The sequence below is a fragment of the Arachis hypogaea genome, chromosome 7, assembly GCF_003086295.3.
Source record: "Arachis hypogaea cultivar Tifrunner chromosome 7, arahy.Tifrunner.gnm2.J5K5, whole genome shotgun sequence".
In the NCBI taxonomy this organism is placed as follows: Eukaryota; Viridiplantae; Streptophyta; class Magnoliopsida; order Fabales; family Fabaceae; genus Arachis; species Arachis hypogaea.
This window is the reverse complement of record NC_092042.1, coordinates 14,586,643-14,607,495: the sequence shown is the minus strand read 5'-3', so window position 1 is coordinate 14,607,495 and position 20,853 is coordinate 14,586,643. Positions and strand designations below refer to the sequence as shown.

At 42.1% G+C, this 20,853-nt stretch overlaps 1 non-coding gene and 1 pseudogene across 2 annotated transcripts in view; one reads left to right on the top strand and one right to left on the bottom strand.

Moving 5' to 3' along the window:
• Nucleotides 1–12,005: 12,005 nt before the first annotated feature.
• On the bottom strand, nucleotides 12,006–12,078 carry TRNAK-UUU (transfer RNA lysine (anticodon UUU)). Its single transcript has one exon. It is a non-coding gene; the product is annotated as a tRNA-Lys (tRNA).
• Nucleotides 12,079–15,844: 3,766 nt separating this feature from the next.
• The window catches only part of LOC112701174 (protein Ycf2-like), a 6,410-nt pseudogene continuing 1,401 nt past the window's right edge, over nucleotides 15,845–20,853 (top strand). Inside the window, exons 1-2 of the transcript XR_003811259.1 lie at nucleotides 15,845–15,858; nucleotides 16,119–20,853. The exon at nucleotides 16,119–20,853 is cut by the window's right edge and continues 1,401 nt beyond it. The product of XR_003811259.1 is annotated as a protein Ycf2-like (transcript). The remainder of the gene's footprint in view (nucleotides 15,859–16,118) is intronic.

Below are 20,853 nucleotides of genomic sequence, written 5' to 3'. Positions count from 1 at the left end.
TAGAAGCAATTAGAATGAATTTAATAAGTATATGAAATATGACAAAAATAAGAAGCCACATAAGTTCCAAATATGAAATACCTTTCTTCAGTAAAAAGACCTACAATTTTACGAAAAAAAATTATAGCAAAACATCAAAAAATCCCAAAACATCCAAAACACTTTTCTTCAAATATGAAAAATTTAAGAAAAAATAAAAAAATAAAAAAACTGAAACAACATTGTAGGGACCTCGTTAGTTAGCCAGTGAGAGAGCAGGAGTCTTGTGGAGTTTGAAAGACCCTTGATGGAGTCTTTCCCAAGGCCAGCAGGCTTACTTACGTAAAAAAAAAGGGATTTGAGTGACTACATGCGAAAGCTTTTGCTTCTTTCTTTACTTCTGCTGGCAAGTAGCTCTCCCTTTTTCCTGTAGTTCAGGATTCCCTCTCTATGCCCATATCTATTTAGTCAAAAGGCTAGTTCAATCGCTCTGAGGAAGTACTAATAGTGGCGTTTGTTGTTTTCGAGCTCCCCCTGCCTTCGGAAAGGATACTCCTAATGGTACCTTAGTTCTCCATAGGCGTCTTAAGGGGGAGTGGAGTGAAGGCATTCTCTTGGGAGAAGCCCGCCAGCTTACTATACTAAGAGAAGAGGGCGCTATTTAACAGTAGTGGTAGGGGAAGTCGTCCCGAAGCGCAACCAGACTGAAGTTCTTCCTCTTCTGCGGGAAGGGAAGTGGTGGTCTTGTTTTAGGGTATCCAGGTCTTGAGTGCCCCCTCTTTTGGTTAGGGAATCTTAGCGAATGTCCGGATTAGCAGAGTTGGGCCCCTATAAGCTATTAAAAGCATTAAGCAGTTGTTTTCGTTTTGTTTTGAGTTCTCGAAGGGCAAACTTCCTCACCCGGCCATTGGCGATGAGATAAAGGCTATTTCACGGAAAGCTACTCGACCAATAAAAAGGGAGCCGAGCCGGTTCAGATTCCTAACCACTGGAATAACTGGAGGCGATGGCTTCGCTTTCTGAGCTCGGTTGGCTGCCCTTCCCTCTCGGACATCAAGGCCCGCTGGCTGAAAGGTTACATCCATCCTATTAACTTCATCTTGGCAAAACGAACACGCTCTATGTCAGACATGCCATACCAATCAAAAGAGTCCTCCATGTTATCCAACCAATCTTTGAAGATATGAGATTAGGGTCCAACTTTCCATCATATTCAGGGACATCCACTTTGACTCTCCTAGTAATGTCTCCTAAATCCTCATGACCATACCTAGGAGGTTGTGGTGAACGCCTGTTGTGTCTATCTGGAACCCTAGCATGGGGTCCGACTGGAACTCTATGGGTTGGTCCTCATGAAAATGATCACCATCATCAAGTGTCGCTCTAGGATCTAAGGTTGGAAGGAGATCACCATCAGGGGGAAATCTGACAGTTGGTCTAGGGGTTGCGTGACTCATCCTATTAGGGCGCCGTGTGTCCCAGAAGTGGGAAGTCTTCCGTGCACTTACCCTATATTAGAAATAATAATAAATAAGGGGAAGCCTTTAACTGCCTAACTGAATCCTTGAAATCCTATCCTACAGGGCGCTTACCCAAGTGTTTCAGGATTTGTGAAAACTTCTTAGAGAGTTGCTCTACTTTACCCTCGAGACTGTCCAATTTAGAGTGCATGGTTTGGTTGTCAGTTTGTGGAGTGGGAGGGGTCTGCAATTGAAGAAGAATCGGTGAGAGCTAGAGTACTTCTATAGGCATAATGCCTATTTATATAAGAAAAAGGTATCCCCAGTTGGGCTCTCGAATCTAGCTATTTCTTTCTTATCGGAACTGCCATAGTTGATGCATCGAATGCTAGTGCAATAAGACTGAAAGCTGAGCTGTTTGCGGACTTACGCAAATAGTTCATTTTGAGCTGCTCATAAAAAACCTCGGTTTCCTCCGATTAGAAGGTGGTGGGAAAGCAAGTTCAAGTTTCGGAGGAGTGAAAATAGAAGTAAACCTCAGATAGCCCAAGCCAAGGCCAGCTGCCCTTACGATACGAAATTCCTAAGGAATCGAAGAAGGGCTATTCAATTACCATCGAAAAAGAAAAAGAAGAAGAAGCTTTCACTCATCCATAGCAGCCACTGCCTTGCTTCCTTGACCGTCTTCCAAAGCTTGAATTCTCGGCATCAATGCAATAACTCCTGCCCGGCTTGGCACACTCAACCGCTAATCCAAAGGAGGAACTCAGAACTAGCTGGGCATGCTTTCAAGCCTTTAACTGCTAACGGGCTAACGTAACGCCTTGATTGACTTTTTTCGATAAAGGACAAAAGCTCCCAAGAAGAATCAACTCAGAGTAGGACTCAAAGGAAGATCTCTTCCCCGGCTTCTTCTCCCTTCTATTCTATGATGAACTTTCTTCACTTCAGCTTGCTAGCGCTTGGCTTACTTTGACTATCAGAGAGAGGAATAGACATCTCTGAGGTGCTACCAGTAGGTTGTCATTGAGACCTTTATTGAAACCCCTTTTTTCTTGAAAACAAGCCTACTGTGGCATTTCGTGATTGAGTTCTCATGCCTACTCTCATCTGAGAAGGAGATAGCCAGACGGGAACCTTTCTTAGCGCTTAGATAGATGGTAGTGAAGAGCAGATGAACTAGACCAGACAGCTCGATGGAAAGGATAAAGCCAAAACTCTTGCTCTTATCCATAAGTGGCCGTGATCTTGTTATTCATTCTTTAAGGCGGAAAAAGAACTCTCTTTCAAGTCCCAGAGTCTATTCGATGCCATCCTTATTCCCTTCCTTGCAGTGATATGATTTTAAGGGAATCCGTTATCGGATTCTCCTCCTTTTGATGGCATGTTCTCTATCTTCTCTTTCTCATCTAAGATGTCTGTAAATGATAGGTTAGCATGCTTAAGACATGCAAGTCGGACTCTTTACTTTAGTAGCTCTTCCTTATAACATTGATCAGATCCGCTGTTCTAGCATCAACTCTTCCTTCGGCTTTCTTCGATGCAGCGTATATGCGACATCAACGATAATAAGTAAGACGATTCCACTTCCTAAACAAGTTCACCTGCCTTCAAGGTTAGTCTCAGCTACTCGGAAGTAAAGGTTCTTTCGCTTCTTCTCTATATCAGCCGATAAACAAAGAAAGACGGAATCCGGCTTCAAGGTCAAGTGCGAGCTATAAATTCTGGGCTGACAATCGCTTTTTCGATCGGCTCATCCACGGCTTCAGAATAACTCAATTCCTTTTTTGATGAAGTAGCTTCGGGTGCTGCTGGGTCTGGTTTGCTTTCGTCGGCGGATTTGAACGAAGACTTCTTTCATTGAGATATGCTAAAGCGGATTTGCGAAAGAAGCTTCTGAGGCCTGGCTAGGATGCTAAAGATCGGATGCTTCCTCCTGTGCCTAGCCTTGTAAAGGACATGCTACCACCCCCTTCTCTTCACCTGATACAAGCAAAGTCAAGCAGTAAAGTCATCAGTGACGGCGTATTCTCTACCTGTTATTCCGACAACAGCTTATGATATCACCCTCGCCTCAGGTCACTAAGAAGACCGAGAGTAAGGGGTTACCTTAAGCCAAGTCGATAGAAAGAAGGTCAAAGACCTAGAGCCACAGCGCAATGCTTCGATTAGACTCTTAGTAACGCTCGGGCCCCATACGGATGGGTCCCTTCGCTAACCGTAAGGAAGAATTAAGGAGTGGTCTCTCGGAGCGTTCCGTACCCTATTAGACTGAGACTAGCCAATTCCTTATCTACGCCTTATCCCAGCGCTATCTTATTACTGAGAAAACTACGTTTCTTGATGAATACGGTCCTCCCTGTTCTGTTAGGACCTGAAAAAGGGGATTCAAAGAGGATATGGACCTCGTACGTTGAAACTCAGATATGACGTATGAAATGGAATCAGTCCTTAGTCTATCTCAAAGTAAACCTAGCAAGGTTATAAAGTTCTAAGGTAGTAGTCAATTCCTTCCTTGAAAGATGTTTGCTTAGTCCCGCGAAGTAGGGTGCGCAGATATAGGCTTCTCTTAGTTCTCGTAGACCTTTGAGAAAGAGGCATTCAAAGAACTTCCATAGAGGAGAAAGACGCAGCGTTTGCCCAGTTGAGTGGTTTAGCCTTCCTTCTTCTTTATCATGGGCTTGGTTTTAGCTCTTGAGATTGGAATCTCTTCAGTCAGGAAGGAGGAATCAAAGAGAACAAGTAAACTAGGGCCCACAGTGTCCTCTAACAGGCTGGCCTATTCGTCAACTTGACGTTAAGAACGCCTTTCTGCCTGGGAGATTCAAAGGCTACTACGTATTGATTGAAGATAGAAAACCGGGACTTCGTTTAGTTGGTGCCGAATCTCTTTCTTTGACTGGGTTGGTAGTGCTGCAGTGCTTCTTTATGGATCAAAGTTCTTCGTGAAGCGGCATACCTTTCTAAAATGCCTTTTGATCCTTGCCCGTAACCTGTTCAACGCTTTCGTTTTCCAATAAGGGGCGGACAAATAGTTTATGATAGGCTGCTTTCAATTGCAAATGGATCGGCAGAAATAGGTCGTTCTACCGTCCAAAGGAAGAAGGTAGTGTAGCTTGCGGCTCGTGAAGCTGATGATATCCTAGCATTTTGAATTCCGGAAAGAGAACCACAACCTTTCTAGTACCTGAGATACATGCTGATTCAATCAGTCGTGGATTCTTTATTGACTCCGTTCGTAGCGCGTTGATCTCGAAATAGAAGTCGTGTGAATGGATTGGTTGTTTTTGGTGCGCTAGTTTCATAGTGTAAATGCAGCTTCATCCTTTTCTTTACCCACTACAGGTGGCGCGAAGGAACATGTCCCTGTACCAATAAACATTCTTTAATTAGCTTGCGTAGAGCTGCTTTCTTCAAAGTTACACTATCTTTCTAGATAATAGTTGGGAGTTCTCAAAAAGCATGAACTTATGGGGCTAGGCTATTAGTTGTTTTGGTTCTTTCTGCTTGGTAGATGAACTCAGTGTCGTGCTTTAGCCGAGCCCTTTCAGTAGGTTCCACAATTGAGCTATTAGGTGATGCCTCCCTCCAACTCCTAAGTAAGGGGGAGTTCCGCACAAGAGAAGAGGCACATAAAACCTTACCAAGTACTGATCGATGCCAAGTCGAAGAAAAATTATACCGCTATTCATGGTGTAATTCTTCTATCTGGTAAGTTTCGAGCTTCTTTAACAAGAGATAAATGCTTCTGAAAGCTATCTTATTAGCGCTCGTGCCCCATCATCCCATGGGTCACTTCACTCTCCGTAGGGGGAAGCAGAGTTCTTTCCCGGGTAAGAATGAGGATTTGAGTTTTCCTTATCCCGGGGTGCCCCCCAGACCCCCAGCGCTACTACTTAATACCTTAGCTTGAAAGCCAACGCTTGCTATTCCACAAACATCTCATTTCCCCTCTTATCTTATACATCATAGTCGTACTCAACTTCTTCTCTCGTTTGTGCAGAGTTATGGCTTTACCCCTTCTTAATCTAGCATTGCTACTCTTCTTACTATGTCTAAAATGGGACCAGCCTTATTCAAATAGGGGCAGCCATTAGAGAAGAAGAGAAAGACACCACACACTAGTTACTAGTACCCCGACAGCTGAACCGGGAAAGCTGGAACCGTGCCATCTTGAACCCCAGCTCTATCTCTTGTTTTGGTTTTATTAGTAAAGCAATGACCAGTATCTTTCTTTCTGGTTTTACACCTCTTGGAAACCGGAAAAAGAGACCTTAGGTATTGGGCATACTTTTCACAGCTATATTCAAGGCTTAGGTCACGAACCACAAGCAAGACTATTTCAAAGCAAACAGTTGCCTGTCCACTACGAGATTCGATATAATGTCCAGATTTCCCAATCACACCTAAACAAGAGCTGAGGCAGCTTCAGACTTACTAAGACGGCATAAGTTCTCAGACTAGAGCCGCACCACACACATATGATGGCCTACCAGCACCATACGCGACAGCAGAAGGGCATCAACATTCAGAAGATAGTAAGAGAAGTGATCAGGCAAATATAGCAAGTGTGAAGCGAGTAGATTTTTTCTTTTTGTTGGAGATGAGCCTAAAAGATCGAAAAGAATGAGTTCAGGTTCACGGCTTTAAATAGTAAATAGGAAATACCAGTACCCGGGTGAGTAGGAATGGATCTAATCTAGCTATAGATAGAGTAACGGTTTCGCAGCGAGAGAGCAAGGGGGCGACTGAAAGGCAATAACGATGTGGCTCTAGGGGGAAAGAGCTCTGACTGATCTTGTCACAAGGATTCTTGACTCAAAAAGGAGTTAAGTATTAATTCAATTTAAATTAATTACAAAGGAGTCGTCGTAACTGGCCATAGCCGAGTAGACGGAATTTTTCCATCAGTAGAAAAAGCCTAGAAGGCATAACTCTGGTCTTCTGGTCTGATGAACGGTTAGATGGCTTATCTGTAACCAAACCAAATAGGCTCAAAACGGTCTTAAACAGAAAAAGGCGAGTTGCGCTAAGGTCTCAGTTCCACTACAGACGAAGCACACCGAACCTAGGTTTCTTTCTACCTCGTCAGAGAAGAAGGAAGAAACTGGGTTCTGAATCAAATCCCATCGATAAAGTTCGAGTGCTTTGATGCTGCTGTTCTTTAGTGTAAGCGCGGTTAGCTCCTTTCTATACCCAAGTCCGTGTGAACCAAAGACAAGTAAAAACAGCCATTCATTTAACATTTAATAAGAAAGTTTTATGTTAATTTAAATAGAATTGCCCGATCGTGATGAATGTTAATTGACATTGGGGAATTCATAGAAGAGCATAGCCATGCCATGATAGAATGACTGAAAGCCTGAATTCAACCACTTAAAAAGATCTAGCAAGATTGACTGCAATTCAATTAGCAATGTTAACTGCAGACAGATTCTAGTTCAACCATTAGGAAGCTTCCTTTCGTCCCGGTTGCACTAGGCTAGACTCTTTCAATCAAGCCTATACAAAGGTATCTTCTTCCGCTTTCTTCGCTTGCTTGCTGGAAAGCTCTATACTGACCTTGGCTATTTCAGGCAATTTCTAAAGCATTTAGTAGCCATGCTACCTTCTTTGGCCCTACCTTACACACCATCTTTCTCTTTTCCCGCCAGCCGCCCTTAATTTATCGTACTCTTCCTTGGTCTCTTCCCGTGGATATGAAATAGAATGAATTCCAGGATCCCCTGGGAGAAGGTCATTCCAGGAAAAAGTAGTGTGATACAGTAAGGGCCTGATATGAATCGAATCGGAAAGGGTACGTGCTAAAGCAAAGCTAGAGCAGCTCTATAGGTGTAATTTCATTAAGTACTTTTTAGTTGCCATCAAACGAACCCAACCTTCTGATAGATGTTGAGCTTAAATCAATCAAAATATGTTATCTTTGGAGTAAGACTTTAATATAGCTTATCCTTTAGGCGAGAATTGTTTTAGGCAAGAATATAGTTATCACCCTCCTAGCCCCATTGAAGTAAGGAATATTAGGTAGTTTGATTCTCGAGCCCTTTTAGAATGCCTGTAATCCAGTGCCAGAAGAGTTCCAGTAGCTAGGGAAGTAGGCTAGGCTCTAAGGTTGTCGAGGTTCTGGGGCAAGCTCTTTAGCCCTCCTATCCGAGCAGTTAGTTTTGAAAGCCATCTATACAGGTGTATAACAGTAATAGCAGTTAGACCATTAATAGCCTAGGACTAATAGCAGTTCTATCGGACCGTTAATATCTTGGATAGCAGTCCGTCCTTCCACACCTTTTTTTGAAGACGGCCTAAAGTTAGCGTCCAGCCTGCTATTATCTTTTCCTATTTCCTTAAATAGCTATTTTTTTCTATCATTCTTCAAGGCTATTTTCTCTGGGCCAGCCAGCTTTTTGAAAGAGAAAGAGGTGAAGTCCCTTTCCGCTAGCCAGTTGGACTAAAGGAAGTGAGCTCTCACGGCCAGTAGGCAAGCCGAGTCTTTCAAGCACACTTCCTCTAGACCGGTAGAAGTCTTTGTCCTTACTAAGGGCCCTCTGGTTCATTTCTATTCTGGTAGGTCTTTCTCTCTCTTTTCCTTGCTTTTCGTTTTTGGTCTCAAGCCCGGTCTTCTGAACTGGAATAAGAAGAAGTCTTTCTCGAGTAACTGAGACTCTTAGTGGTGCGGAGGAAGCTATAAAGTTGCTGTCCGAAAAAAACCGATAGAAGAAGCTTACCTTCTTCTTGACTTTCATCCCACTTGGTGAAATAATATTATGCCATGCCTTGCTTGAGGATTTCATCTAAACTAAAAAAGCGCAGGATCAAGAGACTTTCCTTGCTGGGGTTTTCCTTCTCATTCAAAGCCTGGCAATACACTCCTTCTGGAGTTTCTGTCGCCTTTTCCAAATCTGTAGCTGGGAAATAAGTTCTCTGTTCTTTTCAATCCGACAGCAGTCCTTCGCAACTGATTTGACATCCAGAGAAGAGAGTCCTTATTACCTGGCAAACGAATTGAGCTCTTGAGATTAGGGGCGTACGGAACGTGGGTTACCGTAACCGTAACCAGTCTTACAAAGAAAGTAATTGGGTTCTTCTGTCCGAGACCGAGGAATCAGAGTCACAGGCCTTTAACCGGGGTAAAAAGTCTTAGTCCTGGGAAGGCTACCATAGCCTTTCATCAGGCGTATAGGAGCTAGGCATAGTTCCGAATTTTTTGCACAAGATTAGGAAAGAGGCTCCTGAGGGACTTGATGAGGCTGCTCAATAATGTTGGATACCCCCGTGGGGGAGAGATCTCACTATACTCGAATCAATTTAACAAATTTCCACCACCAAGTTTTTATTCAAGAATTCCATACTCAAACCGTTTCCCCCCTATAGATGAATAAGGGAGAGGCCTTTGACATTAGTATTTATCATTACCCTTTCATAGATACGAGCTGGATGGATGATTAGTAGACCAAGTCCAATTCAATGCAAGGCCTTCAAGTATCGATTTTGGCACATGGCAGCCCAAGGATAATTGCTAGTTAGACAGCACCACGCGAGCTTCATCTCATCATGCAAGCTTTGCTTCTTTCTTCCATACGCCTGATGCCAAGACCCCCTTCTTCCACCTCACTCCTGGCTTTGGAAGGAGAGGTTTCGTTTCTATATTTGTATATAGAGATAGACGTAAGGTTGGGGGGATAGAGCTTTGCAATTCAAAAGGTTGCCTTCCTCTATCTCATAGTACGGAGTAGAAGGTAGGGTAAAATTACCGCTGAAGTGATGCTTTAATTTAAGAAAAGAAGGAGAATGGAATGCTCATTGGTGTTTAGGGATCCCCCATACTTCCTTTTGTCTACGTACGAGCAGAGATCGCTAGGTTCGGGTCCTCCCCTTCTCTAGTTCATCATAGCCGCTCTCCATCCCAATTGGTCATTCGCCTTAAGGAAAGATGAAGCAACAAGTAGGAATGAGAACAAGCATAATTAAATAATAATAATAATAATAAAGAATCGCATCTCAGTGTTCTATGATTGAGAAAGCGACAGGCCCAATGAGCTCTCCTATAGTGCCTCGAAATGAGGCCGGAGAGCCTGAGATCGGCTAAGATCGAGATGGAAATGGTGATGAGATGCAAACTTAGATTGAAAAAGTGTTCCGTAAGTGAAATCAATTGATTCATAATGGTAGAAAAGAAAAACGGCGCGCACGGACCGTGCTAGAGTTGAATCTTCCCAGAAGCAAGTAGTAGGCCCACGTATTTCAACGAGAACACCAAAAAAACCTAATTCAGCTTCACGTAAGATAGCTAAAGTATGGTATCGACATGATTATGAATGATAGAATACCCGAAACACAGAAAGAGCTAGCAAAGTAAGTAGCAAAGGGAGAAGGGACTCAACTTCCTTACGAAGTAGGAGCGGAAGAGAAGCTTCCTATCCATCCCCGGACGAAAGTAAGCACGATTTTTTTCTTTATCATTCGGAAGGCTCAGTCCCACACTCTGACTTCAATGGTGGGAACAACCTCCGCACTCCGGCGCTCCAATGAACAAAAGTTCTCCGCCTTACTTTATTTAGAATAGTGGTCGATCCCTCGGGAGTTACATTCGTAACTTAATGTTATGTTCACGTTCATGCGGTGATCTTATATCCAAGAGTACTACCCTGTACGTAGTCTATGTCTGGGGAGCATACTTGACAGGAGATAGACACAGGCGGTAGATAGGTCCCCCACTTCGATTCCTGCCCCGTTAGCATCTCCGATTCGAGATAAGGGATTACTCCGTTAGGTCTTTTCGGTCCGGAGCCGGCCGGTAATGACAAGTTCGAACACCAGGAGCGTTCTGATTTGATCAGACAGACTGCTTGAAAGAAAAGCAAACTCTCCAAATTGTTGACCAAGCTACACTAGCGGAAAATCTCTTATTCTTACCAGCCGGGTGGCGCGCAATGAAGACCAATCCGCGAACTAATTTATAACATCCAATGCCCTATCCCTCAAACTCGCAAGCTTGCGTCTCCGTCTTGGCTAGAATCCTTCCACTCTTTCTCCAACAAGCCACACAGTCTCTTTAATACGATATATCATGCCTCCTAGCTTTCATGCATAGCAGACTTAGAAGCTGAAAGGTGATATAGCTGTACCCTCAACCCAAGCACTGACATTGAGAGAAGAGTGGAACGGGACTAGGCAACTAGTATGGGGCCCGGGATACTTATCAACTCATATCGGAGCAAGGTCACGACTGCTGAGACTGAGACCGCGTAAAGCAATACCGCATTCTCACCGGCAGACAGCTTCGTTCTTCTCTTCTTCCTCTTTCCATACGGTATCGATCGGCCGATCCTGTTATTATTTGCATAATTGGATTTTGTTTTACTTGGTGCGTATACTTCTAAAACAGGTAATCTCCTGGAATAGAAGTATAGGGCTCCCCATGCTTTGAGTTGGGTTTGCTAGGTTTTTCCTTTACCTGGTCAACACAACAAGGAAGTCCCCCGCGGATTACAGGTGAAGGTTATAAGAATGACGGGTAAGAATCGAAAGTCAGTGAGCCGGTGGGGCGCCTTTCTTCTCGCTCATTTAGAGTCCTTCTTGCTTTCGGGTATTAGTGCCTTACTATCTTCCACAAGAGTCCATTTAGAATTCGAGTCTTAAGCGGGAGAAATTGAAGGAAATTGAAAGCCTCCAACAAAGGACGATTCTCTTCCACCTTCCCTTCTAGCCAAAGCAAGAAAGCAGAACTGACTTCCTAGGAGCCTCAAGCCAACCAGCGTAGGGAAGTATCAGTCGATTCGGGCAAGCAGCCTCAATCACTGGACTGACCTTTTAGTCCGACGAGTAGCACGGCACTAGAAGCTACTTACTTTCAAAAGCGTCAGGAAGTTGAAAGGATGGAGTCCGAGAGAATTAGACTTGCTTCTCTGAGTTGAATGAAGCAGGAAGAGTCCCGTTAGGTCAAATCCTGTATAGTGAGTCTAGTGATTGATGGAATAAGGGAACGTCTTTACAATGACTTAGTTCTTCCCAGCTTTAGAGAGCCCTAGCTGTTCAAAGATCCAATCCCAGTTGGCTAGTTTACAGTCGCCTAACACAAAGGTTTTTCTTGTCGGGAGTTGCCGCACCTTGTTGTTGCTGAGCTAGTGCCCGGAACCCCACTGGAGAAATGCTTAGTTTTCCTTTTCGTTTCTATAGCATTCCTGTTCTCAGTAATCCCAACGGTAGCGACAAAGCAAGAGGTGATGTAGCTGAGCTGTCACTTTTTCCTTGAGCGAGACTTTGTAGTTTCTTAAATTCTATATAAATAGTAAAAAAAGGGAAGCGTTAGTAAGTTTTTTTTTTGCATAATCTTCAAACGGAATGGAAAGGGCAAAAAAACTCCAACGACTAACTCTGGCTATACTATAGGGATGTGACAGAATTCCCTGGGAGAAATCCTACCGAGCCACTCTTATACTACTCCTTACCTCACCCCCTTCTCACTTAAAGGGCGAAGTCGCTTCAGCGAGTCTTAAGGCCAAAGAGTGATCTTTGAACGTTACTACGCATCCTTATTAATTAATAAATAGGTATAGTGTAAGGTAGGTTTGGGTATAGCAGGACTTGAACCTGCGACCATTAGGTTAAAAGCCCAATGCTCTACCAACTGAGCTATACACCCAAAATAGATAAGTAGTAAATAAAGATTGGTGCAGAAAAGACCTCTTCTCCTCATCATATTAAAGGGGCGCTGCTCTGTATGAGGCTCGTACTGCGGAGCAAGCGAAGAATAAGGGCGCGCGTTAGCACTCCTGCAAGAGGCCTTACTCAACAAGCGCACCTTTATTAGTAAGGTTGCCTGTTTCCACTCATTGAGGATTCTATCTACAAAAGAAGGTCAACGGAGGATACTCAAGTAGCTCTCACTGACACCATCTACGAGAAGGTGAGGTCGTCTTTCTTTCCGGCCGCTATACGGTTCGCCTTAAAGCCTTAAAGACGGAGAAAGGGAGGAGCTGTTATCTATGTAATTACGGTCTTTGTTGGCCGGTCGAGCACTCTCTTTTCTTTGCTTTGTCCAATAGAGTCCTACCAAACAAGACTGACTTCTGACCAACCCGCGAGGGGTTGTGAAGTTGGACCAGGTACGAAGAATGAATCTATATCGTGTACGGTACGGAAGTAGCTGGCCGGCGGCCGCTCAATAGTTCGAGCGCAATACAGTGGTGGTTGGTTCCGATTCGACAAGGGTAGAATGCCTGGTCGAGGGTCCAGTACAGTAGGTAGCAGGCGTGTTCGTTTTGGCTCCCGAGCGAGAACGAGAAATAGGCGCTGCACCATTCTTGCTGCTATGTACGTGAACCTTGACTTGAGAGATTCATCCAATGGAACCCACACTAAAAGGAGGACCACACGGGGCTCGACGAAACAGAAAATAGAAGCATTAAGAAACTTCTTGGGGTTAGCAGTAAAAGAAAGAGCCCGGCATTCATTCATTTCTTCATTCATATTCATAGTTTAGTCTACTAAAATGAAAGAGGGACCAGCCTCATCGTGGTAATTATCGGACATCTCAGATCGTTCACCTCTAATGTGACACGTTCCCTCCCAGTTATATGATCAACGGGATCTGAAAGGCTACCAGATTTTTCTCTTTGGAAACTATTTTAACTAAAAGCTGGTTTAGTATGGGAGTTTTAGCATTTCTTTTACGTAATTTTTCATTGTACCTAGGAATGATTTAGTGTTTGTCGCTGACAATCTAATGGAAAGCGTCATGTGCTGTATTTGGATTCTTCTAAGGAATTGTGAAATGCTCGGGGGGGCGCGTTCTTGGTGGCAGCAGTGCGATAAACGCCGGGTCCCGGAAAAAGGTAAGATTACAGTCAAGGAAATCGCGAAGAGAGAGAGGATTCTGGGACGACCCGCCGACTCTATTTCTGGCATAAGTAACAAAAGCTGAATTCATAAAGTCAGAACCATAAATAGAAAGTGCTTTGAACAAGGTAGCAAAGAAAAAAGGGTCTAGCAATCTAGGTGCCTAGCCTTCTATGATTGGCTTTCGAACTTCTTCTTATTCTAAGCTAAGTAAATTCTAGTTTTGAACAGGACATTCTGTTCACACCACACCACACTCTGTCAAGCAAGAAAAGGGGCTAAGTAATGTCGAAATTTCTTTCCATAGGTTTTGCCTTTTGGTCCCTTTCAAATTGGGCCCAGGCCCGCTAGATCTTCGAGTGCAAAATGGATGTCGCTGTTAAGACAACTTTTCGATGTGATTGACCACACCAGATTTCATGCAACTGTGGCTTCTCATGAACGTTTTCATTTTCGGGGGTTGTAAAGTCTAGGTCTTGTGTTCCGGGGAAATTTATTGTATTAGTGGGTCGGTCATTAAACAAATTGAAATTGAAGGAGATGACGGTACGGCTATCTGATATCAGTCTTCACCAAAGCGAATGAAGAACAAAATCTTCCGTCCTGACAGATAAGGATATCCTTTATGTTCTGCTCCTAGGGAAGGCGGGGGCTCAAAAGTTTAGCGTACATAGTACTTAGGATCCCATCCGATTTTAAGATCTTTCGGGAATTCCTCTCTGAACTTGCCCCTTTTCTTTCATTAAAGACCTCTTGCTTCACTCCTTTGGACTTGGCAGTGCTTTTATATAGAAATAGAGTAGATCAGACCTTACTAACTAATAGAAAAATGATGATGTGAATTCTCGGGAGGCAAAAGAGAACAAAAAGACGGAGATAAGATCGGATCTGTCAACTATGAGATATCCTTCTTCCAAAGAGATAGGTAGGCCCGACAACACTTTCTATTCGATTTGTAGCAGCTTAGGGGATATAGGAATTTTATTTGTCTTTCATTTCGATCCCTTGATCCAACCTTCGGCTTTCTCTATTCCTGACTAGAGTTAGAGTGAGTCCTTTACCTTTCCCTTATAGTAATGGCCAACCCTTAGCTTTAACGACTTCTTATTATATGAAATCTTATTATAAGAAAGATTTAAGAAGGCCTTTCTTTTAGTGAAAAACGGATAGTGCAGGATCATTTATCGCCCTATGCGCTTTCTTCGCTCTCATCCCTTGTGCAAGAATCTTACATAAGATACTCCTTCGGACCTGGAAAAACCTCCGAGGGTTTAGAATGAGGTGGCGGACTAATGTCCTTAACTCTTTCAAATGCCCACAACCACAACTGCAGCAACCAGAAGGGACCATGTAACTTTACTACTTGTTCCTGCCCTTTCATCACCGCCATGTTATAAGTTTTCAATCCAATGGCAGTCACAGTGGAAGCCCAGCATATGCTCCTTTCGATGTTAGAGTAAGGGGGCGCGGCAAATGATTGGCCATTTTTAGATACCATCCTTGGTTTAGAGGTTGGAGCCACAATCACATAGGTTCCCAGAAAATACCAAAAAAATGCTAACCTGGCATTCCTATCTGTCCTCTTTCTTCAGCATCTCTAGCGTCTTTTCATCTCGATCTGATACTCTCTTTGGCAACTCCGCCCCTGTAATAAAGGGACTGAACCTCCATTTTTCATTTTCCTCGTAATGCTAAGATAGAAAGAGCTTTAACAACCAGCGCAAAAAAGAAGATTAGAAGGAACTTAAAAACTAGCAGGGAATACCTTCCTGCTCCACAACTGGGAAGCACTAACTACGTTCCATAGCCTTATTTCGGGCAGGGCATTTCCTTGCTCCACTTCGTCTAACAGCAAGATCCGCTACCAAAATCCATTAAAGCACCCAGGCGCCTATCCTAGCTTTAATCCAATAGCTTTGCTATAGTAGTAGAAGGGGCTCTCTAAAGGGCAGGGCTTTCATAGAGTTACTTACTCACAAGCATTATAAGAAGAGCGAAGCTAGTCTACTAACTTATGTTATTAGCGTAGAGTAAAGAACTAAAAAACTAAAAGACTGTCCCCCCGGCTTGCTGCTCGAAGGCCCTTATTGTGCTAGCTTATTACAGTACTGGAATGGAATAAGGCTAGTACAATCGGGTCATCCGGGCATTCTTTGCTTCCTGTATTGATAATGCTTTCTTGACAGTCGAGAGGAACCTTTTCGTACACGGTGCGTGTGTAAAAGCATGGTTGGAGTTAGACAGACTTTATTCAGCTTGAATGCAGGGTTACTGGTTAGATCCAGATCAGATTTCATATCAGATCTTTCCGGGACGTTTATGCCATTACTAGAACAAATCCCCGGATTAGGATTCTCTAACGCAATTGCCTTCCATGCAAGCAAAGCTGTTTAGTGACTTTTGTGCTTTATTTAGTTTTTCGTATCAGTTAAGTTTCTGGTCTGTGCCTGAGGCCTGGACCTGAAAGAATTGAATTTAATGGCGGGGGGAGAAACGGAAGCAGGTACGAATAGAAGAAGGCCCAGAATAGCCAAGCCAAAGGGGTCCCATTAAGTGGTCCAATCAGTCTAATGCGTAATGTCCGGTATCGGGAGTCTTTTAGTAATCCACAGATTAGGAACCGAGTGGGGAAGTGAGCTCTACTCTAAACTCTAAAGGCAGCTCTGCCACCTAGGGGATAGAAAACCTATTCCTTTAGTCCGATTCGATTCGCTTGCTCGAAGACTGGCATTAGGCCCTACTGATGATAGGATTGATTCGAAGCAAAGTCAATGGTCCCTTCTCCGCTACGGGAGATGCTAGAAGAAGATAAGCCCTTGGGGGCTATTACTTACTATTACACAGGCTAGCAGACAACCGGAAAGCTAAGCTATTCCCTTGCAACAACCAAAAAGCAGTAAGCCTTCCTTCCAACAAGGGTCGGTTTTTTAGCAAGGTACGGAATGTATCATCAAATATTCAATATGATTCCATGAGATCTAGTTTCATTCAAGTAACGGATTCTAGCCAATTGAAAGGATCTTCTGATCAATCCAGGGATTCCATTAGGAATGAGGATTCGGAATATCACACATTGACCAATCAAAGAGAGATTCAACAACTAAAAGAAAGATCGATTCTTTGTTCGGATCCTTCCTTTCTTCAAACGGAACGAACAGAGATAGAATCGGAGCGATTCCCTAAATGCCTCTCTGGATATTCTTCAATGTGCCGACTATTTATGGAACGTGAGAAGCAGATGAATAATCATCTGCTTCCGGAAGAAATCGAAGAATTTCTTGGGAATCCTACAAGAGCCAATCATTCTTTTTTCTCTGACAGATGGTCAGAACTGCATCTGGGTTCGAATCCTACTGAGAGGTCTACTAGAGATCAGAAATTGCTGAAGAAAGAACAAGATGTTTCTTTTGTTCTTTCCGGGCGATCGGAAAGTAAAGAAATGGTTAATATATTCAAGATAATTATGTATTTACAAAATACTGTCTCAATTCATCCTATTTCATCAGATCCGGGATGGGATATGGTTCCGAAGGATGAACTGGACAGTTCCAATAAGATTTCATTCTTGAACAAAAATCCATTTTTTGGTTTATTTCATCTATTCCATGAACGGAACAGGGGGGGATACACGTTACACCACGATTTTGAATCAGAAGAGAGATCTCAAGAAATGGCAGATCTATTCACTCTATCAATAATCGAGCCGGATCTGGTGTATCATAAGGGATTTGCCTTTTCTATTGATTCCTCCAGATTGGATCAAAAACAATTCTTGAGGGGGGTATTCAACTCCAGGGATGAGTCGAAAAATAAATCTTTATTGTTTCTACCTCCTCTTTTTTATGAAGAGAATGAATCTTTTTATCGAAGGCTCATAAAAAAATGGGTCCGGACCTCTTGCGGGAATGATTTGGAAGATCCAAAACCAAAAATAGTGGTATTTGCTAGCAACAACATAATGGAGGCAGTCAATCAATATAGATTGATCCGAAATCTGATTCAAATCCAATATAGCACCTATGGGTACATAAGAAATGTATTGAATCGATTCATTAAAAAGAATCGATTCGATCGCAACTTCGAACATGGAATTCAAAGGTATCAAATAGAAAATGATACTATGAATCATAGAACTATAATGAAATACACGATCAACCACCAGTTATCAAATTTGAAAAAGAGTTAGAAGAAATGGTTCGATCCTCTTATTTTGATTTCTCGAACCGAGAGATCCATGAATCGGGATCTTAATGCATGTAGATACAGATGGTCCAATGGGAGCAAGAATTTCCAGGAACATTTAGAACTTCTCAGTTCTGAGCAGAATAGCCGTTTTCAAGTAGTGTTCGATCGATTACGTATTAATCAATATTCGATTGATTGGTCTGAGGTTGATGTTATAGACAAAAAAGATTTGTCTAAGTTACTTTGTTTCTTTTTGTCCAAGTTTCTTCCTTTTTTGTCCAAGTTTCTTCTCTTTTTGTCTAACTCACTTCCTTTTTTCTTTGTGAGTTTCGGGAGTATCCCCATTCATAGGTCCGAGATCCACATCTATGAATTGAAAGGTCCGAATGATCCACTCTGTAATCAGTTGTTAGAATCAATAGGTCTTCAAATCGTTCATTTGAAAAAATTGAAACCCTTCTTATTGGATGGCCGTGATACTTCCCAAAAATCGAAATTCTTGATCAATGGAAGAACAATATCACCATCTTTTTTCAATAAGATACCAAAGTGGATGATTGACTCATTCCATACTAGAAAGAATCGCAGGAAATCTTTTGATAACACGGATTCCTATGTTTCAATGATATCCCACGATCAAGACAATTGGCTGAATCCCGTGAAACCATTTCATAGAAGTTCATTGATATCCTCTTTTTTTAAAGCAAATCGACTTCGATTCTTGAATAATCAATATCACTTCTGTTTCTATTGTAACAAAAGATTCCCTTTTTTTGTGGAAAGAGCCTGTATCAATAATTATTATTTTACGTATGGACAATTCCTCAATATCTTGTTCATTCGGAACAAAATATTTTCTTTGTGCGGCGGTAAAAAAAAACATGCTTTCTTGGAGAGAGATACTATTCCACCAATCGAGTCACAGGTATCTAACATATTGATATCTAACCATTTTCTGCAAAGTGGTGACGAAGGGTATAACTTGTACAAATCTTTCCATTTTCCAATTCGATTCGATCCATTCGTTCGTAGAGCTATTTACTCGATCGCAGACATTTCGGGAACACCTCTAACAGAGGGACAAATAGTCAATTTTGAAAGAACTTATTGTAAACCTCTTTCAGATATGAATCTACCTGATTCAGAAGGGAAGAACTTGCATCAGTATCTCAATTTGAATTCAAACGTGGGTTTGATTCACACTCCATGTTCTGAGAAATATTTACCATCCGAAAAGAGGAAAAAACGGAGTCCTTGTCTAAAAAATGCCTTGAGAAAGGGCAGATGTATAGAACCTTTCAACGAGATAGTACTCTTTTAACTCTCTCCAAATGGAATCTATTCCAAACATATATACCATGGTTCCTTACTTCGACAGGGTACAAATATCTAAATTTAATATTTTTAGATACTTTTTCAGACCTATTGCCGATACTAAGTAGCAGCCAAAAATTTGTATCCATTTTTCATGATATTATGCATGGATCAGATATATCATGGCGAATTCTTCAGATTCCATTGTGGAAGACACAATGGAATCTGATAAGTGAGATTTCGAGTAAGTGTTTACATAATCTTCTTCTGTCCGAAGAAATTTTTCATCAAAATAATGAGTCACCATTGATATCGACACATCTGAGATCGCTAAATGTTCGGGAGTTCCTCTATTCAATCCTTTTCCTTCTTCTTGTTGCTGGATATCTCGTTCGTACACATCTTCTCTTTGTTTCTCGAGCCTACAGAGAGTTACAGACAGAGTTCGAAAAGGTCAAATCTTTGATGATTCCATCATACATGATTGAGTTGCGAAAACTTCTGGATAGGTATCCTACATCTGAACTGAATTCTTTCTGGTTAAAGAATCTCTTTCTAGTTGCTCTGGAACAATTAGGAGATTTTCTAGAAGAAATACGGGGTTTTGCTTCTGGCGGCAACATGCTAGGGGGTGGTGGTCCCGCTTATGGGGTCAAATCAATACGTTCTAAGAAGAAATATTGGAATCTCTTCGATCTCATAAGTATCATACCAAATCCCATCAATCGAATCGCTTTTTCGAGAAATACGAGACATCTAAGTCATACAAGTAAAGCGATCTATTCCTTGATAAGAAAAAGAAAAAACGTGAATGGTGATTGGATTGATGATAAAATAGAATCCTGGTTCTCGAACAGTGATTCGATTGATGATAAAGAAAGAGAATTCTTGGTTCAGTTCTCTACCTTAACGACAGAAAAAAGGATTGATCAAATTCTATTGAGTCTGACTCATAGTGATCCTTTATCAAAGAATAACTCTGGTTATCAAATGATTGAACAACCGGGAGCAATTTACTTACGATACTTAGTTGACATTCATAAAAAGTATCTAATGAATTATGAGTTCAATACATCCTGTTTAGCAGAAAGACGGATATTCCTTGCTCATTATCAGACAATCACTTATTCACAAACCCCCTGTGGGGCTAATAGTTTTCATTTCCCATCTCATGGGAAACCCTTTTCGCTCCGCTTAGCCCTACCCCCCCAGGGGTATTTTAGTGATAGGTTCTATAGGAACTGGACGATCCTATTTGGTCAAATACCTAGCGACAAACTCCTATGTTCCTTTCATTACAGTATTTCTGAACAAGTTCCTGGATAACAAGCCTAAGAGTTTTCTTTTTGATGATAGTGACGATATTGATGATAGTGACGATATCGACCGTGACCTTGATACGGAGCTGGAGCTTCTAACTATGATGAATGCGCTAACTATGGATATGATGCCGGAAATAGACCGATTTTATATCACCCTTCAATTCGAATTAGCAAAAGCAATGTCTCATTGCATAATATGGATTCCAAACATTCATGATCTGGATGTGAATGAGTCGAATTACTTATCCCTTGGTCTATTAGTGAACTATCTCTCCAGGGATTGTGAAAGATGTTCCACTAGAAATATTCTTGTTATTGCTTCGACTCATATTCCCCAAAAAGTGGATCCCGCTCTAATAGCTCCGAATAAATTAAATACATGCATTAAGATACGAAGGCTTCTTATTCCACAACAACGAAAGCACTTTTTCACTCTTTCATATACTAGGGGATTTCACTTGGAAAAGAGAATGTTCCATACTAATAGACTCGGGTGCATAACCATAACTATGGGTTCCAATGTACGAGATCTTGTAGCACTTACCAATGAGGCCCTATCGATTAGTATTATACAAAAGAAATCCATTATAGACACTAATATAATTAGATCTGCTCTTCATAGACAAACTTGGGATTTGCGATCCCAGGTAAGATCGGTTCAGGATCATGGGATCCTTTTCTATCAGATAGGAAGGGCTATTTCAAAAAATGTACTTCTAAGTAATTGCTCCATAGATCCTATATCTATCTATATGAAG